This window comes from Macaca mulatta, chromosome 5 (assembly GCF_049350105.2).
Source record: "Macaca mulatta isolate MMU2019108-1 chromosome 5, T2T-MMU8v2.0, whole genome shotgun sequence".
NCBI classification, from domain to species: domain Eukaryota; kingdom Metazoa; phylum Chordata; class Mammalia; order Primates; family Cercopithecidae; genus Macaca; species Macaca mulatta.
Window position 1 is genome coordinate 46,448,464 of NC_133410.1, and position 11,108 is coordinate 46,459,571.

Sequence of the window (11,108 nt, forward strand, 5' to 3'; positions counted from 1 at the left end):
AGCTTCCCCATTGCCAGTTTCTATAGACTGTCATGTAGATCTTAAGTCTCTTGTGGGTACTTGGTCCCATTTATTGTCAATTTATCATATGTCCAATGAGCTTGGTACACAAAATATTTGAGTGGTAATAAAGTAAATAGTCCGAAAGGGTTCAGCCTGTTCCTGTTTTTTTTTTTTTTTTCATTAATTCTTTCTGGTAAATATTGAGCCAACTGTAACCATTTGAGAGGGTACTGATGTGAATTACTGCTTTAAATTCTGAAGACTTGTAGATATAGGCCCAGTTTGAAATGTTTTTGTTCCAAGAATTTAGAAGCTGTTGACAATTTTATGTTAATGTATTTCTCTGTCCCTTGTATTTTGCATAGGTGAGAAGAATTGATTTGATACTCTCTTAGTTAATGCCTTTTCTTATGTGTATTAAAACAGTGTTTCCACTGAAATATTACCTGTATATCAGCCTATTATCATTGTCTAGTTATAGATTTTTTTATCTTCATTCATTTCTTATTGTATGTATTCGAGGTATACAAAGAGATGTTTTGATATACATATATAGCAAAATGACTTTTACAGTCAAATTAACATATCTACCACCTTACATAGTTACCTTTTTGTGTGTGAGGTTCAAGTACCTAAAATCTACTCACTTAGCAAATTACTCTTCAGTGCACAATGAAACATTATTAACTGTGGCCTCATGCTGTACATTGGATCTTATTATACATAACATATTATATTGTATATTATAATTAAGATTAAATATTATATAATATATAATAATGATAACTTTCTTATACAGACCTATAACTTTGTATGCTTCAAGCTGTATCTCCTAAATTCCCCCCACCACCCCTCTTTTGGAAACTACCATTCTACTCTCAGTTTCTACGTATTTGACTATTTATAGATTCCACAAATAAGTGAGATCATTTCATATTTATTTTTCTGTGCTTTCTGTGTCTGGTCTATTTCACTTACTATATGTCCACCAGGTTCATCTATGTTGTTGCAAATGGCAGTATCCCTTCTTTTTTAAAGCTGAACATATATGTGTGTGTCTATATATATGTACACACACACAAACATACACACATATATATATGCACACATACCCATATACATATAACGGTTTCTTTATTCATTCATTCACTGATGGACACACATAGGTTGTATCCATATCTTGACTATTATGAATAATGCTGCAATAAACATTAGAGCTCAGATATCTCTACAAGATGCTGATTTTATTTCCTTTGGGTGTATGTTCAGAAGAGGGATTGCTAGGTCATATAATAGAGCTATGTTTAGTTTTTTGAGGGACCTCCATACCGTTTCCACAATGGCTGTAGCAGTTCACATTCCCACCAACAGTGTCAAGGGTTTCCTAATCTGGGAGAATTTAACATATTGTATTTGAGTAAACATTTCATAATACCAGTTAATACTGCTGTCAAAATAAGAATTTTTTTTGCCATAGAGTTAATGCAGATTTAGTTATTTCAGTGCAATTGTTTGAAAAAAATAAAATTTTGACAATATTTTTATCTGAATAAACTCTACACATGAAATTTGGAAAGTCACCTATTATAGTATATATTTTAGGTTATTAATTATTTTTTATAATTTTCTGAGATCAAGTTGGACATTAAGACAATATATCAACACTTAATAGTCTCCAAGATCTCACATTAATTTGAAATACATTCAGAAATATTAGTTATTCAATCAATATTAGCTTTTGTTTTCTTTGAAAGTCTGAAGTTTTAAAATAAGTGGAAAGAATACAGTTTAAGGGAATACAATCCAAGTAATACATTTGATAACTACTTTTGGGCTCAATTGAAAATGCCTAATAATGTATGAAGCATTATTTTACTCATCAGACCTTGAATTCTGAAATAAGCTCTCAGGATAAGTTTAGAAGTACTACTCCAAAGAGCCATAATTGTGTGTGTGAGATTGTGTGTGTGATTGTGTGTAATTAGTACAGAGTACTAATTATTACAAGAAACATTCCTTTAATTATGTTAGGTATATGTATGGTATGTGTGTATTTTTAAAGTTTCTGAAAAAGATTATATTATTGTTAAGAAATAGATTTATTTTCAGCACCTAATAGTAATGGTCTACAAGGATAATTTATGCATTACCAGTAGTGCCCCAAATTAACCCATATCATTCATTTAGAGGGGATACACAAAGATGTAAATACTGGAGGTATGATTCATTTGATGGCCATTTAAACATTGTTAAATTTGTTGCCAAGTGCCTATTTTATAATGAATACAATGTTATGTCTTGTTTCAAGACTGATAAGGGACTAATAGAACCACTTTGGAAAGCAGTTTGCCAATACGTTTAAGTTTTAACATATTGATACCATATGACCAAACCATCTAATTTAAATTTTATATCTCCAAGAAACTCTCAAACATGTTCATGAGGAGACATCTAAAATATGTTATGTTGTTTGTAATAGTGGAAACTTAGAAACAAATTAAATGTCATTTAACAGGGAAGTGGATACATTATATTGTGGTGTAAAGAGAGAACTAGACCACAATTAAAATAAGGAAATAAGATATATGTTTCAATATAAATATATCAGGAGTAAATGTATACAAAATAAGCAAGAGGCAAAATAAAGAAACCATTCTCCAAAGAGTTGAAGACACCAATGACTGACAGAAATTGTTTAGTTTACAAGATAACGGATAAAAAAGAAACAGTGCTAAAACTCCCTCTGCTTGTAACAAAACTAGCTAAAATGGGTTAACGCCAATATGACTGCTAAACTAGATTTTGCAGAGAACAGACATGCTGACATCACAGGCTGAATTTTCATTGCATGTTTCATACTAACTCCTCCCAAATTTGCACATGGGACCCATGAGGAGGCATGAAGAGATACCTGTGCATGCCCAAGGACTTTCCAGACCTCCTCTTTCCTTCCACCAATCTCCTACTAATTCCAGAATGCACCCCCTAAACTTTTTGTAATAAAATTACTACTTTAAAGCCAGCACAGGGAGACAGATTTGAGCTGGACTCATGTCACCTTGTTAGTCAAATTGCAATAAAAACTTTTTCTTTTCTCAAAAACTCAGTGACATAGTATTGGCTTCTAGTGCATCAGGGAGCAAAGCTCTTTCTCTCAATAATGATAATATCTTCAGCCAAATACTCATATAAAATTTAAAACATAAAAAAAAAACATTGTTCATGTTGTGGGTATATATGTAGCCAAATGAACAAATTTTCATGAAAAAATAAATAACAAATTCAAGATAATGGCTATCTGTGGCAGAAAGAGGAATGAAATCAGGAAGAGCAACATTGACTATTTCAACCGTTTATGTAGAGCTTTATCTCATTAAAAATATCTGAAGCAAATATGGCAAAATGTTAAGATTTGCTAAATCTGGTGATCAGGACTTAGGTGTTCACTATGTTACTTTTTTTGTATTCATCTTCTCTTGTGGAGCAAAGCACTATAAGACTTTCTAGCTTAAAACAATTTATGATGCTCTCTCACAGTGCACATAGTTTGACTAGGCTCATGTGGTGGTTTTCTCTGGAGGTCCTTCATCCCATTGCACTTAGATAGTGGCTGTGGCTGGCATACTTTGAAGGTTTGACTGAGCTGGGCATTGAAGGTAGCTTATTGCTTCACATGACTGGTGCCTCAGATAGAGAGGGGGAATTGGCTGGAGATCTCTCTCTCTCTCTCCCCACCACACCCCCGTCCCCGCTTTCTCTCTGTCTTACTTGGCCAGCTTGGATTTCCACATAACGTGATAGTCTTGGGGTAGTAAGACTTTTTATATGCCGGCTGGTTTTCCCAAAGTAAACATTTCAAGTTAGGCTGAAGCTGAAGACTTCTTATGACCAAACCTTGAAAGTCACAGAGCATTATTCTATTGGTCTGTGCAGGTAACATTGTCAAACCAGATTCATGCAGATGGGATACACAAAGATGTAAATACTGAGACATGTGATTCATTTGATGGCCATCTTAGAAGGCTATTTTATGTATTTTTCATATGCCTGAAATATTTCATAAAACTAATTGAATAACATTTTATAAGAATGGTGTGATGGTTAACTTTGTGTTAATTTGCCTAGATCACAGTACCCAGATATTTGGTAAGATATGATTTTCATTTTATTTATTTATTTATTTATTTACTTATTTAGAGAGGGAGTCTCGCTCTGTTGCCCAGGCTGGAGTACAGTGGCACAATCTCGGCTCACTGAAAGCTCTGCCTTCCAGGTTCACGCCATTCTTCTGCCTCAGCCTCCCGAGTAGCTGGGACTACAGGCGCCTGCCACTATGCCCAGCTAATTTTTTGTATTTTCAGTAGAGACAGGGTTTCACCGTGTTAGCCAGGATGGTCTCGATCTCCTGACCTCGTGATCTGCCCACCTCAGCCTCCTAAAGTGATGGGATTACAGGAGTGAGCCACTGCGCCCGGTCAGATATTATTTTCAATATTTCTGTGAATGTATTTCTTAGATGAAATAAAGATTTTAATCAGTAGACTTTCAGTAAAACAGATCACCCTCCATAATTTGGGCGGGCCTCATCCAATCTGTTGAAGGCCTTAATAGACAAAGACTGACCTCCCAGAAGAGGGAATTCTGCCAGCAGATGGACTTCAGAATTGAACTGCAACATTAGGTATTCCCTGGGTCTCCTGTCTGCCAGACTTCCCCGCAGATTTTGGGTTTAGCAACCCCTGTAATTGTGTGAGTCAATTCCTTAAAATTTCTACAGATAGAATGATCTATACTCTATTGATTCAATTTATCTAGAAAATCCTAACTAATACAGTTGTATGGAGATACAAGATTAAATGTTAATTAAATGTTTTGGGTTCTAGTAAAATTTTGTGTGTCAATTCAATGTTAAAATTTTTCTCACCTTTCAAATGACATTATTGTTCCAAAAAGTGATATGAAATTGTTACAGAACTCTGAACCTTATCTTACAACAACTTATTGTTTTTGTTACTCTTATGATGGGCAGTTTTTTATTACACAATTAATAACTCATGGTATGTGAACCATTATAAATGTTAAACTTTCACGAACTATTACTTAGATTCTAAATTAATCATTATATTTGAATTTTGTTCTTTTGACTTTTCAATCAAACAATGCATTCTCACTATAGAAATTTTGGAGACAACAAAATACTAGAAAGAAACATTACATACCATACAATCATTCAAGTAAAACACTTTAAAACTCTTTTTTAAAAAATAGGCCTAAGCCTTTGCAAAAATATCAACATTTACTTTACAAGCTTTAGGAAAAAAAAGTAGTGAGTGAGCAAATTTGACAAGTTAATAAGCCCAAGAAACAAAGATGCAGAATGTACTGTGTATTTTATACAATTTTATTGTATATATTTGCATTGGATGTTGCTATTTTATCATTTTTTTTTACTGATGATATGAAGTGATTCCTCTTTTAAATATATTTATAATCAGAAGAAAACATAAATTAAACCTAAAGAATGCATGTATTTCCACTAATCATTCTAGACGCAAATATTTTCATCTTTCAAATGTTTAAATAAGAACCACCTTTAAAGTAAAGCACAGTGGCAGAAATGTATGTGATATTTTCTGTATCTTTAAGTCCCCAGTACAGAAACTATAACACAAATCAGACACACGTAAACTAAATTATTAAAGTATTATAGATGTATACTAGCCTGCCATCAAACCAACACAGTGTTTGGAATTAAACGTTTACTTTCCAGACAAATCTGTGAAGCCTGAACATGATACGGTGGTGAAATATGTGGTCCTCAAAAGACTAGGAAGCCAGACTGCTCTTCATTACCATCTGGTGGCTACTGCATGGAGTGGCATTAACCATAATTTTAAGAGAGCGTTAAAGGGACTGAATATCATAGGAATAGAAGGAGAACCTCAATAGTATTAATACTGAGAATGCATGAGGATAAATATCAGAGAAGGATTAGGGACTTTACCGTTGAAAAGTACACCACAAAAAGCTATTTATTGGAAACAGTTTACAGTGAGCAAAAGTTGAATGATTTATGAATAGCATAAGACTTCCAAATCGTTTCTATTTGCTTTATAATAAAAAAACTTTATTTTAGTGATAAATTCTATGTAGCAAATTGTCTGAATCTACTAAAGCTTTCAGTCCTCCATGTATCTTCACATGTCACTTACCTCAGAAATACCATTTTCTATTTTATCTACCTGGAAAACACATATCTTTAAAATTTAGATTAACTTCTCCTCACTTATGAAATTTATGTCCTCCCAGGTAAGGGTTTTGTTATCTGTCTCTACAGACTGTTGTACTTCTGTGGACCATTTGCCTAATGGTTTCTTTTCATGACTGACTGAGTTTCTCGAGGATGGGGATGCTGTTTTATTTATTCTTGTAAGACCCAAGCTCTAAGCATTTAATATGCTTATGTAAGGAATGGATCCAGGAGGGAGTTCATTGTTATTTAGGAAATAAATAACAATATTTTAAGCCAAAAGAAACCTCTCACATTTCAGACTTGACAGACACTGAGACAAGGGACAAATTTAGGTTTTGGAGAAAGTAAATGTCCATATTGACATTCAAGTTTCCCACTTTCATCACAGAAATGCAAAGCCAAAACAGAACCAGAGAAATCATCTAGTTCTGCTACATTCTTTTAAGTATGGGAATGAGGCTCAGAGAGACGACATGATTTTCCTAAGTTTCTATAATTGCTAACTACCAGAATCAGGATGGAAATCCCAGTCTTCTGACTCTTCCTCCAGTGAGGCGTTTATTCTGTTGATTTAATCTCTGACTTCCCTTAAGGGAAACCTTAGGTCTAGGAAATTGGGCTTTGAACCTAAAATGCAATGCCCTTTCAAGAACTGAATCCTATTCTTGATCCATGTCAGCCCACACATATTTACAGGCAAGTTAGGAAATCATTAATTATGCTATGCGACATTGCAGTAATATATTTAAAACATTCTTTGCTTTTTTTTGTTTTGTTTTGTGTTTTTGTTTTGTTTTTGGTTTTGGTTTTGGGTTTTAGATGGAGTGTTGCTCTGTCACCAGGCTGGAGTGTAGTGGTGTGATATCGGCTCATGCAACCTCCACCTCCTGGGTTCAAGTGATTCTCCTGCCTCAGCCTCCAGAGTAGCTGGTACTACAGGCGCGTGCCACCAAGCCTGTCTAATTTTTTGTATTTTAGTAGTGACAGAGTTTCACCATGTTGGCCAGGCTGATCTCGATCTGACCTCGTGATCTGCCCGCCTTGGCCTCTCAAAGTGCTGGGATTACAGGCGTGAACCACCATGCCTGGCCTATAATAATGTATTTAAAACTTTCTTAAAGTTCTTTAACGTTTCCCAGCGGTTACAATTCTAGGCATTGATTCTAAAAAAATGACAAGACACTTATATCAAGATTATAGGCACAATGAGCAATAGGGCATCATTATTATCATTATTAATACCTTTTATTTTTAGATTTTTTTCTTTTTTTTCTTTTTTTTTTTTTTTAGCAGCAGCAAGATTTATTGTGAAGAGCAAGAGAACTAAGCTTCTACAGCATGGAAGAGGACCCAAGTGGGTTGCCCTATTTTTAGTTTTTATGGGTACATGGTAGGTGTATTTGTTTATGGGGTACATGAGATATTTTAATACAGGCATGGAATGCATAATAATATTAATACTTTTGGGGAAAAAAAAAGAATAGATTCCCTGGTATAATTTTTGATGTCTTTGGCTATTAAAGGATATACTTTAGGGATGAAAGGGAAGAGTTTGAGGTGCTCAAAACGCACCTTGCTTTTTGATTGTCTCTTCCACCTATGGGTGAGGCCAAACACTTGATTTAAAAAACAAACAGACAAACAAACAACAACAAAAAAACAAATGACACAGTCTCTTCGAGTCTGTTAAGATACGTAGTTTATAATCCAGAATCAATTTTATTCTGTGAATGTGTTCAAATACATTTGATGCCATATCGTCTAGTTTTTCCAACTTTAAAAATTATACTTCTAGGAAAAACAATATGTTTCGTATTTGAAATTTAATACTTATAATTTAAATAGTTTCGTGTTTCCTTGAAGGTCAATGGCATGCAGTGATTTCTAATTGTTGCTAAGACATGTATAGGAACTGAATTCTGAGAGGCTAAGGTGCAGGCAAATGCAATCACCTAGATGGAGACAGAGCCTAAGCCAAGAGTGGGCCTGGGGGAGGCCAGACACACCTGTCTTTGTGACTCCTAGGGTTAATGTCTCGGATGCAGAAACCTTCCTGAAGTGATTTTTTAAAATGGTTCTTGATGGGTCCAGGTGTGGTGGCTCAGGTCTGTAATCCCAGCACTTTGGGAGGCTGAAGCCGGTGGATCACGAGGTCAGGAGATCGAGACCATCCTGGCTAACACGGTGAAACCCTGTCTCTGCTGAAAATACAAAAAAATTAGCCGGGCATAGTGGCAGGCGCCTGTAGTCCCAGCTACTGGGGAGGCTGAGGCAGGAGAATCGCGAGAACCCGGGAGGCGGAGCTTGTAGTGAGCCTAGATCGGGCCACTGCACTCCAGCCTGGGAAACAGAGCGAGACTCCGTCTCAGAAAACAAACAAACAAACGAAAAAATCCAGTGAGATTTTAAATGTCAGTGTATGCTGAAAAGGTAGCAAACTTGTGGTTTGAGCACAATATCTAATAAGGATCTATTTGATATTAAAAGAGAAAGTAGTAAAGCAGTGCAAACATTTCAGTCATAAAGTAAAGGCTATAGACAGCCCCTCTTAACTTATAGTCAGCTTTTTTTAAGCCTCCTGAAGATCCAAGGACTAAAAATGTCCTTTTGTCAATCACAGAGAACTTTACATCTCCCTTTGCATGTTCTCTAAAATTAGGAACCACTGCTTCTGCAGTGGTTACCAAATTTCTTTACCTAACTCTTTAAGAGTCAACTTGTAACATATGGGGCTTAGCAAAATTGTGCCTTTATTTAATTTGTCCTCTACTCTGCCTTATTTGCAGCCAAACTTTCAGCATTTTACCCTTTGTCTTATGAATACAAATGTCTTCTTTCCTCCCTTTTTTCATTTGTTCTTGTACTTATATTTTTTAATTTACTTAAAAACTTGGAGGTATCTGATTTGAAGAGGCTCTTGTTATTCTGTTTTTTTTTCACATCTTCTAATAAAGAAGCAATAATGTCTTTTTGTTTTATCTTGCTTGATAAAAATAAGATACTATTTTTCTGACTCATTTTGACATTCTTTGAGAATGGAATCCCTTCCATTAGATTATTTATGACAGAATTATGACAAAAAATGTGTTTTTCTCTGTCCCTGATATGTTGAATTATGACCACAGATTTTGATTTTAGATTGAGTTCATCTTTCAAAAATTTCATAAGGCTACCAACCTCTCACAGACAGACCCTTCATTATGTTATGCTGAAAGAATTGGGCTCTTGGGAAAGACACTTATTGTAATAAAATGATACTATACATATATAATACATATAACACAGAATGCATATTCCTGCAGAGTTTGCAGTACTAAAAAATTAAAAATGTATTTAAAATTTTCCTATAATAATCATAAGATGGAACTATTTTCTTTTATAGGTCAGGTACATCTATTGCATCTATATCTTATATCATGAATACAAAATTATTCCAAAATCAAATTGCTCCACTTGCTTTTTATTATAGTGACTTGAATTATGATAAGACATGTAGCTATTAAAAACTGTTTTTCAAGTGGGGAATTATAGAGTCCAAGAATCAAAAATCATTATATCTAGGTTTAGCATAAGGTTCTGTAACTAACATGTTATTTTCAACACATTTGGCTTTTCTTGTAACACAAAGTTTTGCTATGTGTGAACCCTAACAGGAACAAGAGGGATTAAGTGGGATAAATAGAAAATATAGTAAGATGATAGACCAAATATTTCAATAATTGCATTATATATAAAAGTAAATGCTGCAATTAAAGATTGCCACACTGAATAACAAAACCAATCTCAAGTGTACTTAAAAGAGATAAACTTTAGGCTGGGGATGGTGGCTCAAGCCTGGGATTCCAGCACTTAGGGAGCCTGAGGCAGGTGGATTGCTTGAACTCAGGAGTTTGAGACCAGCCTGGGCAACATAGCAAAGCCTGCAAAAAATTAGCCAGTAGAAAGTTTGTGTTAGAATATAAGGAATACCATGTACTTGTTGTCCCACCTAATCAGGAAGCTGAGGTCAGATGGTGGCTTGAGCCTAGGAGGCCGAGGCTGCAGGGAGCCATGTCTGAGTGACAGAGTGAGACCCTGTTTGGATAAAAAAAAGAAAAAGAAAAGAAAATACCTAAACTTTAAATGTAAAGACAGAAAATTTTAAGGTGAAGTACGCATCATTTGTCATTATATTAATATCCAGCAAAAGATGCTTTATCTGAAAAATGTATTGTTGAAGAGAGATACTTCAAAGTGATAAAGAGGTAAACCTATCAGAATGATCTAGTAATTCTGAATTTATCTAAACCTCAATTAATAGCTTAAAAACTAAAGAACACATTGACAAAACTAAGATCTCTAATTATAGTGGGATGTTTTAACATACCTTTCTCAGTAACTAAAGGAACAAACAGATGAAAAATGTAATAAAGGCATAGATGATTTTAACAGCACTGTTAACAAACTGTACTTCACTGACATAGAGAGAATGCTGCACCTAATAACTGCAGAGTATATATATTCTTTTCAAATGACATGTAACGTTTTCTCAAGTTGACCACATGCAGGCTTTTAAAGCATGCCAAATAAAGAATGTCAGGGAATAGAAATCATACCAAGAACGTTCTTTGACCATTGTGAAATTAATCTTGAAGTCAATAGCAATAGATGACCAGATAATCTTTCTAGAGAATGAAGAAAAGTTGGGGCAAGAGGCTGGATAGGGGAGACAGATAACAAGGAGATGTAAGCCTTACTAAGACATTTGTATTCTAACAGCATTGAGTACCATTAAAGGATGTATACCTTGGAACTGATAAAATCAAGTTTGTATTTTTAAATAGTCATTCTGGTTGCAGCTGAGATGCTGCGG